Source organism: Giraffa tippelskirchi, chromosome 10, assembly GCF_054371585.1.
Source record: "Giraffa tippelskirchi isolate mGirTip1 chromosome 10, T2T-mGirTip1v1.2.pri, whole genome shotgun sequence".
Classification (NCBI taxonomy): Eukaryota; Metazoa; Chordata; class Mammalia; order Artiodactyla; family Giraffidae; genus Giraffa; species Giraffa tippelskirchi.
Window position 1 is genome coordinate 109,894,958 of NC_137284.1, and position 24,649 is coordinate 109,919,606.

General features: G+C 39.2%; 1 protein-coding gene and 1 long non-coding RNA gene across 10 annotated transcripts in view; one reads left to right on the forward strand and one right to left on the reverse strand.

Moving 5' to 3' along the window:
• Positions 1 to 24,649, forward strand: part of PDE1C (phosphodiesterase 1C) — a 594,246-nt gene that overhangs the window by 394,895 nt on the left and 174,702 nt on the right. The gene's annotated exons all lie outside the window — the stretch shown is intronic.
• LOC145523397 (uncharacterized) overlaps positions 2,711 to 24,649 on the reverse strand; it is a 66,102-nt gene continuing 44,163 nt past the window's right edge. Inside the window, exon 4 of the long non-coding RNA XR_014066536.1 lies at positions 2,711 to 5,995. This is a non-coding gene — a long non-coding RNA (uncharacterized LOC145523397). The remainder of the gene's footprint in view (positions 5,996 to 24,649) is intronic.

Below are 24,649 nucleotides of genomic sequence, written 5' to 3' on the forward strand. Positions count from 1 at the left end.
TGTTTTGATGAAAAAGTGCTGGAAGATTTTTGAATATTTAGAAGCAAGAGTTTGAGTTCTGATTATGAAACTCTGGGTGTTATAGACAGAATATATCAGGAATTTTCCTTTGATATCTATTCTAGTTTTATGGAGATTACTGGCTACAAGTTTTGTCTCTAAGACTTGAAATTTGAACCATCTATGGCTTAAGAGTTATCTCAGCAACCTGAGCCAGGATTTTTTTTTTCCCCCAAATATCTGGTTTCTTCAATTCATATATTCATTAACTCCTTTTATTGATAAGAGTAAAAAGAAGGAAAATAGTTTCTGGAAATATTTTCATTGATGTTCATTCTTGCCTTGGTGAAATGATGTACATGTTTAATATATTCATGTTTATATGTTCATGTATATGTGTTTATTATGCAACATACATGTATATGTAGAAATGACTATGCGTGAGGAATGGGAAAATTCAGCAAATCCCAGCATGAACGGTATGGAACTATATAGATGGGCAACCAGGAGGGCTAATTTCACACTTTTAAGTGACCAGTCTCGCTAACAATGATTTTATATAGTACCAGTCTCTTATCTCATTTTAGGCCAGTGTTCTTATCTGTTAGATGAGATTGTTTGCTATTTTACTCAGAAGAATAGAGTGGGGGATACAAGAGAGTGTGAATCATATATATTCTGAGACCACACAGAAAAAATTATGAAATATAAATTTAGAGCCACTTCACTGGAAGGACTGATGCTGAAGCTTCAGCTTCATTACTTTGGCCACTGGATGTGAAGAGCCGATTCACTGGAAAAGACACTGATGCTGGGAAAGATTGAAGGCAAAAGGAGAAGGGTTTGGCAGAGGATGAGATGATTAGATAGCATCACCAACCCAATGCACATGCATTTGAGCAAACTCCAGGAGATAGTGAAGGACAGGGAAGCCTGGTTTGTTGCAGTTCCTGGAGTCTCAAAGAGTTGGACACGACTTTGTGACTGAACAAAAACAACATCCCTTTTAAAGAAAAATTTCAATACTATGCTTCATGTATTTTACCAGTTATATACAGAGTAACTTTATATATTTTGAATTTAATTATATACTTTGAATTTTAATTTAGTATATATATGTTGTGTATATATGTATGTATATATTGTATACAATGCATATTATATATGAAATATCACATGTATAGGCTATAGGTCAAAGAGATGTAATGGTAATGAAGAGTTTTGGATACATTTTGTTTTCTAGTGGAAGGCTTGTTTTTTTTCTCCATATGCTGACACTTTAAACTCAGCTAGATTAATTGTGGATCATTCAACTTTAAACTTAATTAATTCATTGCTTTTCTAGGCAAAGCAATTCATGCTTATGGAATAGAAAATGACACTTCCTTTACTCTTAAGAGGGTGGCAGACAGAGAGTGTCAGTTTGTTAGACAAAATTAAGAAAGGAGATGATAGAATTGAACATACACATATTGTTGCTGGAGAATGTGTGAACAGGAAGAGCTCAGGAGAGTAAGAATTATATGACTGACAAGGATCCTAACAGAATAAAGAAAGGAAACAATCCAGAATTTGCAGCATTTTGCAACATTTTGACCAATGCACCCGATAAGATTTTGGAAAATTATGTACTTGCTCCCATGTTCTCATTTAACATGTAGATTTTATTTACTTAATTTTGAAATAATTGCAAATCATGGAGAATTGCAAGACTAGTACAAAGAACTCTCATATATCTGTCACCCCAGTTCATTAATTGTTAATATTTTGCCAGTTTTACTTCATCCTTCATTATGTCTGTCTGTCTGCCTATCTATCTACTATCTATCTAGTCTACCTGTCTATCTTCCTTCCTATCCATCCAGTTTGTTTCCCTAGACCATTGGAGAATATGTACTCTCTTACCCTTATGTACTTCAGTGTGCATTCCCTAAGGACAGGGACATTTTCTAACACAATCAGAATATGATTGGCAAGACTGAGAAGTTTAACTAATGAAATACTATTGTCTAATTGTATTTAAATTTGTCTTGATGCCTAGAATTTTCCCTCCAGATACAATCACCTATTGCATGACTCCAAAACAGTCCCTTTATTTTCAGTTGCTTCCATGACCATGGCATTCTGAAGAGTCAAAGTCAGGACTCATTGTTTTATAGAATATCCCTCCATCTGGGTTTGTCAGAAATTTCCTCGTGGTTAGAATTGGGTCACGTGTCTTTAACAAGCATATCCCAGAAGTGGTGTCATATCCTTCTCACTTGGACACAGCAGGAGGCATAGGATGCCCATTGTCCCATTTCTGGTCTGTTAACTTGGACCACAAAATCACTGCAGATAGTGGCTGCAGCCATGAAATTAAAAGATGCTTGCTCCTTGAAAGGAAGCATATTAAAAAGCAGAGACATTGCTTTACCAACAAAGGTCCATCTAGTCAAAGCTATGGTTTTTCCAGTAGTCATGTATGGATGTGAGAGTTGGACTATAAAGAAAGCCGAGCACTGAAGAATTGATGCTTTTGAACTGTGGTGTTGGAGAAGACTCTTGAGAGTCCCTTGGACTGCAAGGAGACCCAACCAGTCCATCCTAAAGGAAATCAGTCCTGAATATTCGTTGGAAGGACTGATGCTGAAGCTGAAACTCCAATCCTTTGGCCACCTGATGCGAAGAGCTGACTCATTTGAAAAGACCCTGATGCTGGGAAAGATTGAGGGTGGGAGGAAAAGGGGATGACAGAGGATGAGATTGTTGGATGGCATCACCGACTCAACAGACATAAGTTTGAGTAGGCTGCAGGAGTTGGTGATGGACAGGGAGGCCTGGTGTGCTGCAGTCCATGGCAAAAGAGTTGGACATGACTGAGCGGCTGAACTGAACTGAGCTTTGACCACTTGATTTACTTAGTATTCTTCATATTTTCCCACTGTATCATTACTATTAGCCAGTAGAAAATGATGTTATTTCTGGTGTATTGTCAATATTGATCATTAATAATAGAGCTCTTCTGTTAATCCTGAAAGTGTATCCAACAGAATATTTGATATGATTTGATACCTAATATCATCTTTTAAAAAATAACAGGAATGAGTTCTTCTTTACTAGATGGAAACTAGTTTTCTTTCTATCTTCCTAGAGAATATTATACTGCATTTGAATATCTCTTATTGATCACCCTATAATGATTTCCTAAAGAATATAAATATTAAGCTATTTATTTACAATTTCTTATGACTAAGTCTCAACTTTTCCCACTAGATTGGGTTATCTGTACAATTATTATTGTTAATATAAAATTGATCAAAACTATGTGAATAATTTTTTACAACTAACTGTTACATATACAGGTTTCCCAGGTGGCACTAGTGGTAAGGAACCTGCCTGCCAATGCAGGATACATGAGTTCAATCCTTGGTTGGGAAGATCCCCTGTAGGAGGGCGTGGCAACCCACTCCAGTATTCTTGCTTGGAGAATCTCATGGACAGAGGCGCTTGGTAGGCTACAGTCCATAGGGTCACATGGAGTCGGACACGACTGAAGCAACTTAGCACGTTACATATAAATAGTAAAGCTAACAATGTATTACTTAATAAAATAGATGGAAGTGGTGATGGTGCCTTGATTAAACTGGGGATTGAGGACTCCTGTCTTGTCATTTTGTTTGTCACTCTTGAGGTTTCTACAGGGGGAGAGGGGCAATAGGAAGGAGATTTGGCAGGAAGCCTCGACTAGAGGAAGGTTAGTTCTGGGAAAACTACACATAGAAGTCGAGGATCTGGAAATTGATTTCCCAGATGAATACCTCTCTGCTAATTAACCAAATCCAAAGATTTCTTTGGAATTTAAAAGTTCCATGAAGTCATCTACTATCTGAAAGCGAACTAATATGCCTGAATTGTTCCAGAATCATAAACTTGTACTTGGGTTTTATGAACTGTGTCTGGATGCACTATGATATATACTAGATTAGTTTATGGATCTCCTCAAACTACCTTAAAACATAACATTTATTGAATGCCACTGTGTGCCAGGTGCTGTGGTAGGCAATCGTATGCTTGACATATGATGTCTGGAAGTTACAAAACTGATACATCAGGTTTGGATGTTCAGATTACGAAAGGGAAGTTTGCAAAAGAATTAGTCATATGCTTTCTATAAATAATTCATACTCTCTGTTGCATGTTTAAAGTGACTAATTTATTAAAAAATCAGTTTATAGACTATTCCTGAGGAATATTTGACCATTCATGTTAAATGCACTTCTATGCCTGAGCAAGTGTTTACAAAAGCTGAAACATGTCTAAGTATGATTGTAATTTTTAAAGGAAGTAATTATTGATGTCCTTTGGAGGCGTATTAGGATAAATTGATGATACCTGAAAAAATGCATGAGCCTGAATGGGGAAACTGAGGTCAAACCCTTCTTATCTGTGTCACATGGCTTGGCGGTAGCATGGATGCGAGGTAATTTACTCTGCAAATGTTTGCATAAGATAACATTGTACAACATTAGATTTAAAACAGTTTGTAAACCAGAAGAGGCTTCTTATTTCATCACCGCAGTATATCCGAGGTTTAGAACTTCTTTGCGAGTAGAAAGCAAACTCACTGGTTTATCTAGCATCTCATGTAGGGCAAACTGGAGAGCAGTGGCTAGAAACAGTGCTTTTCATAAAACTCAGCTGATTTTCAGTCATTTATCTTAGGAATGGAGACTTGTTAAAAAAAATATAAAGCACTTCATCCAGAGATGATATTTCCTACGTGCCCTGTCTTCAACCCCCACCACTGCCACTGTAACCAGAGCCACACCTGGGATGTGAACTGCTGAGAAAACATGTTTGCTTCACTACTCAGGAAGGGGACACCAGTGCAGGTAATGCTGCATGAAAACTAATGTGGGCAATGTTTCCCATTTTTTTTTTAAAGAAAAAGCAACAGTGCTTTAATAGCAGAGGGAAGAATTCTCTTGTTCTAGCACACACACACCGTACAGAGGACCACTCGAAACATGCCCGCGGCAGCACAGCTTCCAGAGGCTGAGTCGGTTCCTGCCATCCTCCTGCTTTGTACCTAGTATGTCAGTGAGTTTGTTCTGTCCATACAAGAGATGGGTTACCCAGGTTCTGTTGTCTGCAGCTGTTTTCAAGGACCACAAAGATACTTTTGAATGACAGAGATGGGTGATGCTGGGATTACAGGAAGAGGTTGTATTTGTGCCTGAGTCACAAGTTATCTAATGGCCACAGTAGAAGAACAAATGGAAAACTGAAATGTTATCCTTATGCTTGAAATGCCAAATATTTGGTTGCATAAAACGTTTTTATGTCAACATTATAGGAGTTAACTGACTTGGCTGTTAATGAAATGAAATGTAAGACTGGGGAAAATCATATACATTTTAAAACTTCTATTTTTAATGGCATTGTGGTTTTAATAAAGAGCAATTTTTTACCTCTTTAAGATTTTTAATGAGTTTTCCAATTTTTATTTCTTATAGTTCCTTCAGTTCTTATAGTTTCTTTCTTAAAGTTCACATATTGGCCTATTTTGCCTCTGGCAAAATTTGCATGTTTAGATTATGAACTCTTTGTAGACTTATTAGGAAGAATATTTGTACTCCAGGAGAAATATCTCTTCTGCATAGTTGGACATGCCAGTTGATATGAGAATAGCAGAAACCTGTACAAATATAAATTGATTTCATTGTCTATCTGCCCATGATATTGACTGATTGATTTTCAGTTTTCTGTTTGCGGATATTTTGAAAAACTCTTACAGTTTTGATAAAGGTTAGGACTTTTGGTTTGGTTGTTGAGTCCTTGATTCTTAGAAAACAAGTAAGTTTGATTTTGGTTTGAATTTTTGCTTGATTAACTCATTCTGAGTCCTTTTCCCTTGGTGGCTGCAGGCGACATGGATCAGTAGGTTACACAGAAACAGCTTTCAAGACAAGATTCCTAAAAGGGCAAGTTTGTGGTGATTCACACTTTGACCCTGTAGTGAGAGGGAGAAAAACTTATTAATTACAAGCCACTTCCGTTCAAACCCCATTTAACAAATTTTCGCTTTGCTTAACTTGTCTCTGCCTACTAAGAGATTTAAATAGCACATTCTCCCTGAGAAGCTGGTTCATGCACACATGTGGAAGTTCATTTTATTTGTAAATCTATTATTGATCACACTATGAACATACATTAAACTCCAAGTTTTAAATGTTAAAACATTAAAAGTATAAATATTAAATGTTTAAAAATCTTTCATCTTTCATAACTTGCCCTCCAAGTCAAATTGATCATCTTTACCTTTGACTTGGAAAAGTGTAATCAAGGGCTTCCCTTGTGGCTCAGCTGCTAAAGAATCCACCTGCAATGTGGGAGACCTGGATTTGATTCCTAGGTTGGAAAGATCCCCTGAAGAAGGAAAAGGCTACCCACTCCAGCATTCTGGCCTGTAGAATTCCATGGACTATTTACAGTCCATGGGGTTGCAAAGAGTCGGACACAACTGAGCGACTCACTTTACTTTTTTTTTTTTATTATTCATATGAAGACAGTTCTTTAAGCCTTCAAATTCACATCTAAAGTAGAAATCAGGGTCTTCTCTTTCTTTGGGCAGGGTCCTTCTGCTTGTATGTGTATGGGCACTTCCATGTACGTCTGAGTTGCAGCCTTTTTTTAAAGAAACAAACAAACACAAAACCAGAATCTCTCAGTAACGATCAAAAGAAATAGATCCATTAGAAGGGGCTTACTCTACTCTTGTGGACTGTCTGATTGGATGTTCAGTCCAAAAGAAAGACACTTGCTGAAGCCACATTCAGTGCCAGGACAGAAGTCTCCGTGGGTCCCCATCACATCCCCCAATTTGAGCCCTCTTATTAATCCCATTTTACTGCTGGGGAAACTGACCCTCTGTGAAGAGAAGTGACTGGGTCAAGGTTACTCAGCTTGAATCAGATCATTATGTCTGCAGAGCTCTCAGGATTGTCTATATTCCTCTAAAGGAAGACCGTACAGACAGAAGAGGAGCTCTACAGTGAGCTTCTGACACCAGAGAGACATGGAGCCAGGCGACTAGGAGTCACTTGACTGTTACATGGTAGATCGGCGTGTTCCTTCAGTTACCATGGGCAAGTCACTTAGTCTCCTGGGGCCTCAGTTTCCTTACTTTTGAAATGAAACAGTTGACAGGATGCCGTCTAGACTTGGTAGCATTCTTTAAGTGTCCAGGTAGGTACTTACATAGGTTAAATGTCCAATCTGGAGTACTGCAGTTGCTTATTGACAGTAGGGATTTTTCCATTTTAAGATAATCCATGTAAACTTCATACTGCCCAACCCCATTTTGAGCACAAGGATATTTGTTTTTGAACCTACTCTCTGAAAATTGCCTTCTGAAGCCCACATTTTTTTACTTCTTTGTTGGACTAGCTCATATTTACCTGATGGTTTGTGCATTTGGTTTTGATTTGAGAGTGAGTAGTTTTACCAGTGAGGGTAAAACTTTAGTCCTGATTCCTTAACTGCCAGAATAAGGAGGAGGAAAACACCTGAAATGGGTATCCATGGGTGTGTTCTGCTTTAGCAAGAAGGATTTAATGAAATGGGCAGAGTAGATATCAGTTTGACAAATAAATGAGCAGCCAGATCAGATTGTACATAACATAGAGAGCTAGGGGGAAGCCACTAGTTATGTAGCATAGGGAGCTGAACTCAGGGCTCTGTGATGACCTAGATGAGGGGCTGGGTAGGTGGGAGGTTCAAGAGGGAGGGGGTATATGTATACATATAGTTGATCCATGTTGTTGTACAGCAGAAATTAACACAACATTGTAAAGCAATTATATTCCAATAAAAATAAAATTATATTAATAAAGTAAAAAAACAAACAAATTGGGGGCAGGGAAGATTGTCGGGATAAACCTGCATCAGATCATACACAGCTGCTTCCAGGTGAGCTGCTTATCTGTTACATAAAACAAGATTCCTTAGTACCAGAACTATTGCCAGGTCTGTTGGGGTGATGATTCAGAGCTGCAGAGAGTTATATGAGACTGTTTGGGACTAAGTGAAAAGTTATCTGTTCATATTTTGAGACAAGAGAATGAAATGTCACAAGAGAGAGAAAATGTGTTATTGTCCTTTTACAAAGGAAGAAACTGAGGCTTGGAAATTTGCCCATGGTTACCCGGAATCAACTTTTAAACTTACGTCTATCCACTTCACTACAACTCTATTTTAAACACTTGCCAGTGAATAGTAGTAGTGTGGTGTGGTGAGCCAAGCTGCTACAGATGAATGGAGAAAATAACAGATAACTATTTCAGTAAGCTGGAGGGACAAATTCTTGGCAATCTACACTACAGAAAAGCCAGGAATAGATCAGAGAATCAAATTGTTGGTTATAGAGCAATGGACCCATTAAAAGACATGACAAAATGGAAAGTTTATAATGAAAACTAAAATAGCAAATTGGATCAGTTAGGGTAAAGCTAGATTGTCGATGCCTCATTGTTACTGGACTTTACTTCTTGCTCTCATGTTCCTGGTCAAGTGGGTGACCACCTAACCAGTCAGTGATTTGGGTATGCAGGTTCTTTCTGTGCTTTGCACAGTCTGTGAAACCTCTGCATTCAGCCAAAGAGGAGGGAAGAAGAGTGAAGATAGGGCAATTGCTCCTTAGGATTCCGGGTCCTAAAGTGACACACATCACTTCCACTCAAGAACTAGTCCCGTGGCTTCCTCACCTAGGTGCCAGGGGCTTGGGAAATGCAGTCTCTGGCTGTGAAACCACTTCCCAGAAACAACTCCATGCTCTGGAAGAGGAAGTGAGAGTCTCTCGGAGATCATGAGCCACTTGGCTTATAAAAATGGGCCTTTTAAACCTCACCTTAATGAGTCTTACTTACTTATCATAGCAGATGATCAAATGGGAAAGGAGCAGGGTGGTGTTTAACTTACAATGCAGAGTTTCCAGTCATCACAGTTTAAAATATTCCCATCAATGTATTATGCACCATGGTTTTAAGATACTCTATTTCTGTAGTTCTACTCCTGTTTTGTTGTTGTATTTTTCTTAACATTTTACAAACTCAGAAGCACAGGACTTACTGCCTTTTTTTCCTCTCTTTTTTCTATTTTCTTTCATGAGAGATCATGAAACAGTTTCTGAGTTGTGACTCTCTAAAGAGAGGCTTGCCAAGAGCCGTTTAAACGGAATTTTCTGAACAGTTTCTACAGCTATTCTGATGTGTCAAAATGCATTTCTCTTAACATGTAACTCCTATATCAGAGGACCTGGCAGGATGAATAGGTATTTTCTCCGGAGAGTAGTTTGAAATGAAAACAAAATCTGAGCTTATTGAGGAAATCTAGCCAAGAGTCTTCCTAGTGAAGGTTATCAATTGCTCTGATTGTTACCAATTTCCAGTTTTGGTTTCTGTACTTTCATTAATTTTGCTAACTATCTGTCTGTGTCAAACTTACACAGTGGGGCAATTTTTTTTTTTTTTTTTTGCATGTATTTGGAGACTGAAGAGTCAAAGCTTCTCCCTTCCCTCCCAGGGTTCCCCCTCTGCCTTCAGAATGGAATGTGGGTTTCCTTAGCTGTGAAAATAGGATGTAAATGGTGGAGTCCATTAAGCTGTGTTATGGGTAGAATCTACTGTGGTTACTAATTGAATCAGCACAGTTGCAAATCTGTGTTCTTGTAGACTTGAATAGCTTCAGGCATATTGGTCAAAGATACAATTAGTTAATCAGTTAATTTTGAAATAACTTCAACCTGTTGTTTTAAATAGCTGCCAGTTAATACCAGTAAGCGTACATATTTATTATCAATCCAACCAAATGATGTTTTTTGATTATCATATGGAAAGCACACAGGGAATTCTGGATAAAGGAAGGCCCTGTCAACCTGTGGTTAGCTAGAGGACGTAAGTAAGAAAACCTGAGAATTGTGCAGTAGCAAGTGAAATAGCTGTTAGTTTCACCATTTCTCCTTTGCCTCATTGCTCAGGCTTACTGGCTACGAGTAACTATTGATAGTAACCTCCAATGAGAAAGAGTGATATTGGGGAGGGAATAACAGCTTCACTAAGGGCTGAAAAGAGGAGCTAGTGTCTGAAATACCACCTATAGTTGGTAGGTTCCAAATCGCTTGACTGATTTGGAATCTACTTTTCTTTGAGTCTCAGTTCAATTCAGTTCAGTCGCTCAGTCGTGTCTGACTCCTTGAGACCCCATGAATCGCAGCACGCCAGGACTCCCTGTCCATCACCAACTCTCGGAGTTTACCCAAACCCATGTCCATCGAGTTAGTGATGCCATCCAACCATCTCATCCTCTGTCGTCCCCTTCTCCTCCTGCCCCCAATCCTTTCCAGAATCAGGGTCTTTTCCAATGAGTCAACTCTTCGCATCAGGTGGCCAAAGTATTGGAGTTTCAGCTTCACCATCAGTCCTTCCAATGAACACCCAGGACTGATCTCCTTTAGGATGGACTGGTTGGCTCTCCTTGCAGTCCAAGGGACTCTCAAGAGTCTTTTCCAACACCACAGTTCAAAAGCATCAATTCTTCGGCGCTCAGCTTTCTTCACTGTCCAACTCTCACATCCGTACATGACCACTGGAAAAACCATAGCCTTGACTAGACAGATCTTTGTTGGCAAAGTAATGTCTCTGCTTTTAAATATGCTATCTAGGTTGGTCATAACCTTCCTTCCAAGGAGTAAGCGTCTTTTAATTTCATGGCTGCAATCACCATCAGCAGTGATTTTGGAGCCCAGAAAAATAAAGTCTGACACTGTTTGCACTGTTTCCCCATCTATTTTCCATGAAGTGATGGAACCAGATGCCATGATCTTAGTTTTCTGAACGTTGAGCTTTAAGCCAACTTTTTCACTCTCCTCTTTCACTTTCATCAAGAGGCTCTTTAGTTCTTCTTCACTTTCTGCCATAAGGGTGGTGTCACCTGCATATCTGAGGTTATTGATATTTCTCCCAGCAATCTTGATTCCAGCTTGTGCTTCTTGCAGCCCAGCGTTTCTCATGATGTACGCTGCATGTAAGTTAAATAAGCAGGGTGACAATATACAGCCTTGACGTACTCCTTTTCCTATTTGGAACCAGTCTGTAGTTCCATGTCCAGTTCTAACTGTTGCTTCCTGACCTGCATACAGGTTTCTCAAGAGACAGATCAGATGGTCTGGTATTCCCATCTCTTTCAGAATTTTCCACAGTTTATTGTGATCCACACAGTCAAAGGCTTTGGTATAGTCAATAAAGCAGAAATAGATGTTTTTCTGGAACTCTTCTTGCTTTTTCGATGATCCATCGGATGTTGGCAATTTGATCTCTGATTCCTCTGCCTTTTCTAAAACCAGCTTGAACATCTGGAAGTTCACGGTTCACGTATTGCTGAAGCCTGGCTTTGAGTCTACTGATGGATAATTTCTGGGTCAGATGATGCTTACATTAATAGGAATAATAGCTAAACTCCTGGGAGGTTACCATGCAGTCAGGATTCTTTGTACTTGGGTGAAGATAATGAAATTTCTAACCTTCTTTAATTCTATTTCAAATTCAAGTCTTATTCTTTTTTAGTAGGTAATATGTACATGAGATTAGTATCTCGGTAACATCCACTGTGGATTGATCTTGTGGCGTGTCACAAGTAAGTTGTTGTTAACAGTAAAGTTTGTGAATGATTCACTTAAATTAATAAGTGGACTTAGGCTACTCCTATAACTCTTACTTTTCTTCAAATATACTTTTCATGAGTGAGAGAGAAAGGGAATGGAGTGATAACACGAAGTAACATAGAACATTCAGGAACATATGTGTGCATATAAAGTCACTCATATGTACTGAAATCTTCCCTGGTGACTCAGGGGTAAAGAATCCACCTGCTAATGTGGGAGACTTGGGTTCAATCCCTGGGTTGGGAAGATCCCCTAGAGAAGGAAATGACAACCCACTCCAGTATCCTTGCCTGGGAAATCCCATAGACAGAGGAGCCTGGCGGGCTATGGTCCATGGGGTCACAAGAGTCAGACATGACTTAGTGACTAAACAACAACACATGTACTGAAATTCTCTGCTAAAGAGATCCCTTGTCTAACATGGTTAGTTAGTTCTCTCCTACTATGCTTATTTTAGGGTGTTAGGGAAATTGGGGTGAGCTATGAGAGAGTGTGCTTCAGTTATTGACATTGAGGTAGACGTCAGACGTGTTTCAGTTTATCAAAATTGGGATGGGCTGTGAATATGTGTTTCACATGTTTCATATTAATTAATGGCCAGCCCTTAAAAAGACCTATATTTTTATGTCAACACTCTCTTGGACCCTTTGGGAGGTCTTTGCATGCAGTGCTGATTGACCATAGTGCCAGAGAGATTTAAAAATATTTAAATGGGAATTTCAGTTTTTTAACCTGTAGAAGGATAAGGACTAGGTTAGTTAACTGTTACCAAAATGAAGAAGGAGAAATGGTCAAGAAATACTATCTACACAAGTATATCTTTTCTTTATTAAATGAGAATAAAAAGATATGTACCTTTTTAATGTGAAAGCTGGATAATTATACTTTCATGCTTATGAAGCTTCCATACTTTACTGGAGCAGGTCTTTGAAGACACAGGAAAGTCAAACACCAGTTAATCAGGAAAAAAGTAAACTAGCAACCGTTTGTGATACCAGTTGGCTGCTTTTTTGGGCTCACCATATGCCTAAGAATATAGTTCATTTATCAGGCATCTTTGGGAAATGAAGTACTCCAAGTAACTTAAGTTACTAGGTTACCACTGTAAGTCAAATTGAGAGACAAAAATGGTTTATTTCGGGTGAAAATTTCTGTAAAATGTTGAAAGTTCTCAATCTAGCGGACAGTGAACCCTGTTCAACTTTTTTATAAATATTAATAACTTCATTTCTTCTACTCTAGATTGTGAGCTATATCATTACTGAATTTCATTAAAGGAAAGAAACACTATTATATTAAAGGAACACATCAATTCCAAGACTAATTTAATTTCAGAAACATTAGAAAATGAAAACATAGAGGAAAATGATAGTAATTTTTAAAGACCAAACTAGATAGGGTTATTGAAATAGTTCTTTATTCTGAAAGACCTCAGATTTTATTGTTTGAACAATTTTGTTTGCTCTTTGTAGGTTTTCTTGTGCCCAGTAAAACCACCCACTGGGGACAGTATGTCTACCTATCGCCTTTGCCCACCCCTTAAAACTTTCAATTTCTAATATGCTTGGGAGCAGTGAACCAGTTCATTACACAGTTAAGACATCTGTAAGATTAGGTGTTTTCCAGGAAACTGCACTAATTTGAGTGTATTGACTTTGACGGTTGGTGCTCCAATTTGTGGCTTGTCATGAATCTTGTACTTGCCAGATTTATGATTGCTATTAAACTATGATCTGTAACTTTAACAAAATGTCCCTCTCCTAGATGATCAGGAAAGAGTACCTAGGTGTTAGGATGATAATTTTTTTAAAAAACCCAAAATATAAAAATTCTGCACCACCCCCGCCCCACCGCCCTGCCACAGCTATATCCCTTCCCTTCAAAAGTATAAGTAATACTGAAACATTGAGGTTGGGGAAAAGTAAGATAAGAAAGTTAGGAGAAGGAAAAAAGTCTGGGGAAGATGACAAGAAGTGGTTATTTTTATCAGCTTATCAGTTATCAGAGTATCAGTTTATTTATTTTATCCTTAAGATCACAAGAGTTGATTCACAACCTTCATGGAGCTAAGTAAGTGTAAAGGAATGAGTCATTTCCAAATGATATTAATAAAATAAAATTCAGCTATCACTTTAAGTAGTTAACTGTCTTTAAGCTTCAGATGATATTTTTTTTTCCAGCCAATATCTGAACTGTTGTATTAAAGGTAAACAGAACTATACTTGTGCAGAGTTTATCATTTACAGCTTTTTTCCTGGTTGCCAATCAGCTAAGATATCTATGTTTACCGAATAGGAGAGTTCCTATTAGTCAGGTTTAAAGTATACATAAGTGTATAGATAAGGGAGGAACTCTCTCATGAGTCTCTGTAACTGACATCTCTAGGGAAATTGGAATGTATTTTTATGTGAGTGTTTGAAAAGATGTCCGCTAGTTGCCTGGTTAGCTGGATTGTTAAAAAGCCCCAGAGACAAGTCATGGTTGAGGACTAACAGTGTTTCAGGAGCTGTACCAGTGGGCAGGACCTCACACCTGATCTGATTAGTATAGCATTTAGTCTCTTAGTCTTTGACACGATCCTGAAAACAGAAGTAAATCTCAAAGTTTTCTGTCACATTTTGCCACCGCCAGCTGTTCCTGACTGCATTTTCTTTTGACTAGTGAAACAGCTAGATTGATCTCCCCAGGTAAATATACCTCGTATTTGGACTTGACCTCTTCTTAAGTGTGTGTTGAACTGATGTGTTGTATTCTTATCTTTGCAACTATATTTTAAGCTCCTTGAAGTATTTATGTGTGTGTGTGCTCAGTTGTATCTGACTCTGTGACCCGAGGGACTGTAGCCCACCAGGCTTCTCTGTCCATAGAGTTTTCCAGACAAGAATACTGGAGTGGGTTGGCATTTTCTACCTAAGGGATCTTCCAGACCTGTGTATCTCCTAAAATGGCTTGATTACAATAGATATTCAGTCAATACTTTGAATGAATGAGCTACTTCAGGACAGGGACTATGAGAACTATTTATCACTGGTGACCCTAAATATATGAAGATCATTGACAAAGATCAGTCAAATGATATTTGGAGTTCCTCACTTAGTAGTGGGGAATAATTGGGAACTTCCCCTGTAGTCAGTGGAGACCCATGAAGGCCTGGCTGACTTTGGAAGAGTGCAGTGATTCATTTGGAAGTGAAAAAGACACCACCTAACTTGGTCTCAAAGACCTGCCAGTTGTTAAAGGTAAATTTTTAATAGAGGTAAATCATGGCTCTCATTCAAATATAACATGGACACATGCTATAATGGTTAATTTTATATGTCAATTTGGCAAGACCATAGGACCCAGATACATTATTTAGATGTTTCTGTGAAGGTACTTTTCTTAAATGAGATTAACATTTAAATCAGTAGACTTTTCATAGAGCAGATTACCCTTCATTCTGTGGGTAAGCCTCATCCAGTCAGTACATCCAATCAGTTGAAAGGCCTTAAAAGAAAAAATACTGACTTCCTGGAAGAAGAGGGAATCCTGCCAACAGACTACTTTGGCCTCAACCTGATATATTAACTCTTCTCTCAGTCTCCAGCCTGCTGGTCTACCCTGCAGATTTGAGACTCAACAGTCTACATGAGCCAATTCCTTAAAATCAGTCTCTCAATCTTTCTTCTATCTACAGACAGATTTTATGTATTATATATATATATTCTCTATATATATATTACATATATATATATATATATATATATATTCTCTCTATATATATTACATATATATATATATATATATATATATATATATATGCAGGCTTCCCAGGTGGTGCTAGTGGTAAAGGACTGGTTTGCCAGTGCAAGAGATGTAAGAGACACGGGTTCCATCCCTGAGTCAGGAAGATCCCCTGGAGTGGGCAATGACAACTCACTCCAGTATTCTTACCTGGAGAACCCAATGGACAGAGGAGCCTGGCGGGGTGTAGTCCATAGCGTAGCAAAGAGTTGGACATGACTGAAGCAACTTAGCACACATGCATATAGTATATGCGATAGTCTATCACTCCTTATCTGTGGAGGATATATTCCAATACCCCCACTGGATGCCTGAAACTGTGAATAGTGCCAAATCCTATATACACCATGTTTTTTCCTATACTAAGAAGAGGGCACCAGAGGATGAGATGGCTGTGTGGCATCACCGATGCAATGGATATGAACTTGGGCAAACTTCAGGAGATGGTGAGGGACAGAGAGGCCTGAGCATGCTGCAGTCCATGGGGTTGCAAAGAGTAGGACATGACTGGGTGACTGAACAACAGTGGGCAGGTAGTGGACAAAAGTATAATTCATGTCCTGCATGGAATGGAGCAGGATGGCTCAATATTTCATCATGCTACTCAGAATGGCACACAATTTAAAACTTATGGATCATTTCTGGAGTTTTCCATTGAATACTTTTGGACCATGTTTGACTGTGGATAACTAGGCTTCTCTGGTGGCTCAGCAGTAAAAATCCACCTGCCAATGCAGGAATCATGGGTTCAGTCCCTGGGTAGGGAGGATCCCCTAGTGAAAGGAATGACACCAACTCCAATATTCTTGCCTGGGAAATCCCATGGATCAAGGAGCCTGGTGGGCTACAGTCTATCGGGTTGCAAAGATTCGGACATGACTTAGTGACTAAATAATGACCAGAACAACAACAAAAACTGCAGAAACCATGGATATGGGGGGAACTATGTATAGTTTATATATATAGTCTCTATATAGTAATATTTAACGATAACTTTTAAAACCCCAAACATACTATGTGTGTGTGTGTGTGTGTGTGTGTGTGTGTGTGTATCTACTATTGGTTCTGTTCCTCTGGAGAACCGTGACTAATATACATGGCAAATATTTTATTTAACTCACTTATTAATGAGGGAACTAGTAAGATATTACAACTGGTTCAAAGGAGAATTCAAAGTACCAACACTTTGATAAACAAAGAATGTTTTAAGAATAAATATGTGATTATTTTTGGATAACCTGGGCCTTGGAAAATGTTAACATCAGTCAACAGTTTGAGAGATTTTATTTTTAAGCAAATTCCATTTGTGAGAGTGAGTGTGAATGTATGTTGTTGAAACAGATTTAGTAACTGAATAAAACTGTTTATTAAATTTCTTTAGCACCATACCTCTTCAAACATTGTTGATATGGCCCCTGAGGCTGTCTTACTTGAAGAAATTTAAAGCATTCGCAGCCTGAAATGTGATTCTTCCATATTTAGGCAACCAACTGTATTTGGCATTACCAGAACTTAGTATAATATTTATAGAGCTAAAGAATGTACCTATGTAGATAGTTTGGGAATGGAGGATTATAATTTTTCTGTTAAAAACTTTTCCTAACCATTTGATGAGATGGTGTATTTCTATATCTGTTTATACATAAATGGCAAATCTTAAACTAAAGGCAATAAAATGATAAAATAATAAGCTAGTCTAATTCTTATATTATGAAAATAATTCACAGAGAACCAGACAAAAACCTGTACTAAATATTAAAGAAGAGTAATTAATTATAGCTGTTAATATAGATAACGACCACTATATTGATTTTCTGTTGTTACTGAAACAAATTACCATTAATTTAGTGGCTTGAAACTCCACAACCATTTTCTTGCTGGTCGTTGGCCAGGGGTGGTTCTCAGCTTCTGGAGGTTGCCCACATTTCTTGGCTGGTGGCTCATTTCCTACCTTTAAAGCCAGCAACAGTAGGTGGAATGTCTCTCATGCTTCAAATTTCTCTTCTTCAACCTCATCTTTCTGACTGTGGCCAGGAAAAGTTCTCAGTTTTCAAAGGCTCATTTGATTAGATTTGATCCACCTGGATAACCCAGGCCATGCTCTCTATTCAAAGGTTCATAACCTTAATCATTGTCTGCAGACTCTTTCTGTTGCTGTGTATTCACAGGTTCTGGGAATTAGCATGTGGACATTTTTGCGGGGGCCATTATTCTACCAGCTCCTAGCCATGTTGTAAATCATGTGCATGTACTTGTTGACCTTGAAGTAGGTGAATGCTTGAACATGACAGTGATGGGAAGAGAAAATCAGTAAGAGTCGAGCAAGATGAGGAAGTCTCAAAAGAATTTGAAAGTGTTAAAGGGTGTCTTTTGATGGGTTTTGCCTTGGTGATTTGAAAAGTAGGGTTTGGCCTTGTTGTTGTTTAGTCGCTCAGTTGTATCTCACTATCTGACTCTTTGCGACCCCTTGGACTGTAGCCCACCAGGCTCCTCTGTCCATGGGATTTCCCAGGCAAGAATACTGGAGTGGGTTGGCATTTCCTTCTTTATGAGTTTGGCCTAAGTGAAGTTCAAATACAGGTCATCAAGGAAATCATTTTAGTTGAGGCAAGGCCATTGGTCTGGGGCTGGGAAGGTGGGGAACTCTGCTGAGAGTGAGGGGCAGCTTCCATTGGAGAGCTCTGCTTGACCACAGGATGATTGTGGTTGGGGTCCCTAGTGAAGATGAGGGGGGACTTAACAAATACGAATTTTGTCCTACTTGATATTTATTTGATGAGATTCTGAGATTCTTTGCTTTTTACCTACTATCTGTATCTTTAAGAAATGGTATCTTAGATTCCATTCTAGTTTTTCTGAACTTACTGTTCTTTCACTGGTAGGGATTCAACAAAATCCTCTAACAGTTTTGATCCCAGTATCTGAAATTCTGATCATCCTCCAAGGAAATGTATAGTTTCCCTTTCCTTGAGAGGAAATCCTCATCACAGGCCTTTGGAAAGAAGACCCCTGTGTGTACAGGAATTCTGGGGAGAATTAGTCAAATACCTTGGAAGAATTAGTTATTATTTAGGCGTTTATGCTAATGGTAATTGATGTTTACGAGGCTACTGTTGGTGGACTTGCTTTCACCTGAAGATTTGAGTGCTAGTTTTAAATTGGCAGAAAGCGATGATTTTGACATATCCAGGTGTATTGCTCTGGGTGTGACAAATCAGTTTATTTATCTACTGCATAAAAAATACAGAATGAATTAACAATCAATATAGCTCTTTATTGAATAAGATTTCCGTTGGAACAAATTCCCTAAAGTGGCTCCTGTGGGTTTCTGACCACAAGATGTTGGGTGAGCAGTGACTGATGGGCAGAGGTCACACCTCATGTTTCTGAGCCTTACTAAGCTAAACTTCATGCTTATATACTTTTGATGTTGTGAGATAGATTGTAGGCATATGGCTCTTAATTGTGACCTCCCTCACATGGAGCTAATCCAGCAGCACTTGGTTTGCATTTATAGCTCTTCCATGTGCATCCTACCCTGGAGCTCAAAGTTTTCCAAACTGCCAAAGGACAGGGTCTCTTTTAGGGGTACCCTCACCAGGCAGCACTCCTAGTACAGGGAGTTTGCATGCTTTCAGGAGTCAGGGATTTCCTTTATCCTATGGAACTGGTCTTGGACACCTCAGCTACTACAGCTATTTGTTCTGCACCAATCATGGCCATTTGTGTTTTTGAGCTTTGTGGACACCTTGCTGTTATAATAAAATAACCTACATGGTGCTATTTTTTTCTTGTATACATGTATCTTTGTTTTCTTTTTTGTGACAGCTTTATTGAGATACGGTTTCATGGGTTTATGCATATGCATAAATTCATCAAATTGTATACATTAAAATGTGTAGTTTTTGATTATCAACAAAAATAGCTATTTTTAAAAGCACCTTAGTGATAGGAACAAGATTGTTAGACTTAGCAGAAAAATTTCTTCAGTGAATGAAGAAATATTTTGTTATTACATGTGAGTATCAGCTCTACTGGATGAAATTTCAATGAGGACAATATAGATTGTGTTTGCTTTTCACATTTGAACATATCCTAAGGATAGCAATCAACTATCATGATAGATCTAATCCAGGCAGCGTTATGCTTTCTTATTACAGTAAGACAGTAACTATCACTTGTGTCTCAAAATAAGTGGCTTCCAAGAAGAATGATCTCAAGTTACTATCTCAGATCCTTCTAATATTTTGCATTGCTGCTTACTTGCACAGCATCCTTTATTACCTATGAGAGAAAGGGCAGCACACATCCATTTTAATACCCCTTGGATCGATTTCAATCCATGTCATTTCTAAGGTGTATTTCTTCTGGGAATTCAAATGACTTTGACATCATTCTGCCAGGATCATAAATTATTTAGGGTCATAACTTTAAAAATGTACCTTTTCTTGGAGTAACACTGGTAACATAAGTGGATTAGGTTATGATAAAAGGCTAGTTTAAGGGCGAAGGTTGGGAGCTAGCAACCCTGAAGCTGATACTGTTAACTGGAGAAGTTTGGAGGGGTTCATGATTCAGACTGACACAAAGCACAATGCTTGATACGGCTTATTATTTCCCTCTTGAGCTGTAGAATGACTCTTCCACTTGAATCTGTAGCAAAAAATCTTATTAGTGTGGTTTTCTCTGGCTTCTCTTGAAGGAAAAAAATGGGCTTCTTTTTTCTCTCTTCTTAGGTAGATATTTAGTTATTGTCTTTAGAGGTGAATGTGAAAAGAAAACCCAGAAAGGTTATCTACCTCCTTCTGTGTATTCACATGAGTAGATACCTGTTTCACTGACAGATCCCTGATTCTCAGCTGGAAAAATTATTCCATGTTTTGTACATACTTGCTTTTTTTTAAGTACCAGCGTTGTTTTTATCAAAAAAGATCACAATTTAAAATCTTAAACTGTGGTAATTCTGAAAGAGATGGGAATACCAAACCACCTGACCTGCCTCCTGAGAAATCTGTATTCAGGTGAGGAAGCAACAGTTAGAACTGGACATGAAACAACAGTCTGTTTCCAAATCGGGAAAGGAGTACGTCAAGTCTGTATATTGTCACCCTGCTTATTTACCTTATATGCAGAGTACATCATGAGAAACGCTGGGCTGGATGAAGCACAAGCTGGAATCAAGATTGTGGGGAGAAATAGCAATAACCTCAGAACCTCAGATATGCAGATGATACCACCTTCATGGCAGAAAAGGAGGAAGAACTAAAGAGCCTCTTGATGAAAGTGAAAGAGGAGAGTGAAAAAGTTGGCTTAAAACTCCCCATTTAGAAAACTAAGATCATGGAGTCTGGTCCCATCACTTCATGGCAAATAGATGGGGAAGCAATGGAAACAGTGATAGACTTTTTTTTTTTTTTTTGCCTCCAAAATCACTGCAGATGGTGACTGCAGCCATGAAATTAAAAGATACTTGCTCCTTGGAAGAAGAGCAATGACAAACCTAGACAGCATATTAAAAAGCAGAGACATTACTTTGCCAACAAAGGTCCATCTAGTCAAAGCTGTGGTTTTTCCAGTAGTCATGTATGGATGTGAGAGTTGGACTATAAAGAAAGCTGAGTGATGAAGAATTGATACTTTTAACTGTGGTGCTGGAGAAGACTCTTGAGAGTCCCTTGGACTGCAAGGAGATCCAACCAGTCCATCCTAAAGGAGAATCAGTCCTGAATATTCATTGGAAGGACTGATGTTGAAGCTGCAACTCCGATACTTTGGCCACCTCTTTTGCAGAACTGACTCATTTGAAAAGACCCTGATGCTGGGATTCCTGCCCACAGTAGTAGATATAATGGTCATCTGAGTTAAATGGGCTCAGTAAAGGACAGAAATGGTGGGTACCTGACAGAAGCAGTAGATATTAAGAAGAGGTGGCAAGAATACACAGAAGAACTGTACAGAAAAGTTCTTCATGACCCAGACAATCACGATGGTGTGATCACTCACCTAGAGCCTGACATCCTGGAATGTGAAGTCAATTGGGCTTTAGGAAGCATCACTACAAAAAAAGCTAGTGGAGGTGATGGAATTCCAGTTGAGCTATTTCAAATCCTGAAAGATGACGCTGTGAAAGTGCTGCACTCAATATGCCAAGAAGTATGGAAAACTCAGCAGTGGCCACAGGACTGGAAAAGGTCAGTTTTCCTTCCAATCTGTAGGAAAGGCAATGCCAAAGAATGCTCAAACTACTGCACAATTGCACTCATCTCACACACTAGTAAAGTAATGCTTAAAATTCTCCAAGTCAGGCTTCAGCAATATGTGAACCATGAACTTCCAGATGTTCAAGCCGGTTTTAGAAAAGGCAGAAGAACCAGAGATCAAATTGCTAACGTCCGATGGATCATCGGAAAAGCAAGAGATTACCAGAAAAACATCTATTTCTGCTTTATTGACTATGCCAAAGCCTTTGACTGTGTGGATCACAATAAACTGTGGAAAATTCTGGAAGAAATGGGAATACCAGACCACCTGACCTGCCTCTTGAGAAACCTGTATGCAGGTCAGGAAGCAACAGTTAGAACGGGACATGGAACAACAGACTGGTTCCAAATAGGACAAGGAGTACGTCAAGGCTGTATATTGTCACCCTGCTCATTTAACTTTTATGCAGAGTACATCAAGAGAAACGCTGGGATGGAGGAAGCACAAGCTGGAATCAAGATTTCCGGGAGAAATATCAATAACCTCAGATATGCAGATGACACCACCCTTATGGCAGAAAGTGAAGAAGAACTAAAGAGCCTCTTGATGAAAGTGAAAGAGGAGAGTGAGAAAGTTGGCTTAAAGCTCAACGTTCAGAAAACTAAGATCATGGCATCCGGTCCCATCACTTCATGGCAGATAGATGGGAAACAGTGGTATTAGTGGCTGACTTTATTTTTCTGGGCTCCAAAATCACTGCAGATGGTGATTGCAGCCATGAAATTAAAAGATGCTTACTCCTTGGAAGGAAAGTTATGACCAACATAGACAGCATATTAAAAAGCAGAGACATTACTTTGCTAACAAAGGTCTATCTAGTCAAGGCTTTGGTTCTTCCAGTGGTCATGTATGGATGTGAGAATTGGACTATAAAGAAAGCTGAGTGCCGAAGAATTGATGCTTTTGAACTGTGGTGTTGGAGAAGACTCCTGAGAGTCCCTTGGACTGCAAGGAGATCCAACCAGTCCATCCTAAAGGAAATCAGTCCTGAATATTCATTGGAAGGACTGATGTTGAAGCTGCAACTCCGATACTTTGGCCACCTGATGCGAAGTGCTGACTCATTGGAAAAGACCCTGATGCTGGGAAAGATTCAAGGCAGGAGGAGAAGGGGACGACAGAGGATGAGATGACTGGATGGCATCACCAACTCGATGGACATGGATTTGGGTGGACTCAGGGAGTTGGTGATGGATAGGGAGGCCTGCCGTGCTGCGGTTCATGGGGTCGCAAAGAGTCAGACACGGCTGAGTGACTGAACTGAACTGATGCTGGGAAAGATTGAAGGCGGGAGGAGAAGGGAACGACAGAGGATGAGATGGTTGGATGGCATCAGTGATGCGATGGACATGAGTTTGAGTAAACTTGGGAGTTGGTGATGGACAGGGAGGCCTCGTGTGCTGCTGTCCATGGGGGTGCAAAGAATCAGACACGACTGAGCCAATGAGCTGAACTGAACTGAACAGTTTTCAAGCACTTTCGTACTTGAAAGTGGCCAGCTTAGGAACCCTGAGAGACTCACGTCATAGTAAGATTACAAATGACAAAGTCTGTGTAAAAAGGTAAAGGTCACTGGGTTAAAGAGCAGTAGAGATAAAATTAGGGACTTCCATAGTGGCTCAGTGGTGAAGAACCTGCCTGTGAATGCAGAAAACCAGAGATGTGAGTTCAGTCCCTGGGTTGGGAAGATCCCCTAGAGAAGGAAATGGCAACCCACTCCAGTATTCTTGCCTAGGAAATCCCATGGACAGAGGAGCCTGGTAGGCTATGGTTCAAGGGGTCCCAAGAGTTAGATCTGACTTTGTGACTAAACCACCACCACCAGAGATAAAATCAGAAGCCAGGTCCCCTGACAACTTTAGTCCAATGCTCTTTTTTCAGAATGTCTGAAAGACTTTGATCAGGGATGACCGAGAGGAGAATGTTGAGAGGGCAACAAAATCCTTGATATTTACATATTAAAGTGTATAGTATAAACATTATTTGGTACCTTCTCTCTGGATCTGTCAAGATTTTAAGAGCGGATATACCCTTTGATTCAATTCTGGGAGCAAGGAGTGAGGCCGTTATTAAAGAAAATAAAGGTTACTTGAACACAAGCACTTTGATACCATGATTGTTGATCGGATAACCCAGATGGCTACTAGTCACTAATGTGTAGTATTTGCCAGACAAAATGATGATTCATGTTTGGGCTGGATGAAGCGAGATGTAGTGAGATTTCATCACACTGCTCAGGATGGCGCATAATTTAAAACTTATGAATTGTTTATTTCTTGAATTTTCCATTTAATATTTTCAGATCACATTTGCTTCAGGTAACTGAAACTGTGGAGAGTGAAACCGTGACTAAAGGGAGGGGGGACCACTGTATTCATCCTTAACAGCCATTTCATTAGAGAGTATGCTGTTTCAAAAAACACACCGTTTGGAGAGGCTAACGATGAGTTCTTTGAAAAAGGGTCAACATACTTTTCATGACTTGACAGATGAAAATCTGAAGGACGTGAGAGCACAGATGCAAACCTGGTAGAAGGACAGTGGTTTGCAGACTTTTATTTCTAAGCTCTCTTCCTAGAAGCCACTGTCCAGTCTCCCAGACAAACATACCTACCCATGGGAGCAGCTATATCCTGCCCAGGGTCTGCCTAGTGCATTCTCGGATGAGCACTTCCCCAGAGTAAAGATATTGCTTTGAAAAGTTGGGCCTCCCACCTACAGGAACACAATCATGCCATGAGGGCTCTGTCCTTCTGTTCCTGAAAGAGCTGCTGCCCCTGGTGCAAGGTATTTCCTCTTCTCCTGCTCTGCTTGTTGGGGTCCACCTCTTCCTCTCTCTTAGGTTCATTCCTTTTGCTAATCTTTAATTAGTTCTTTAAGAGATGGTCTGTGGAGATACATTCT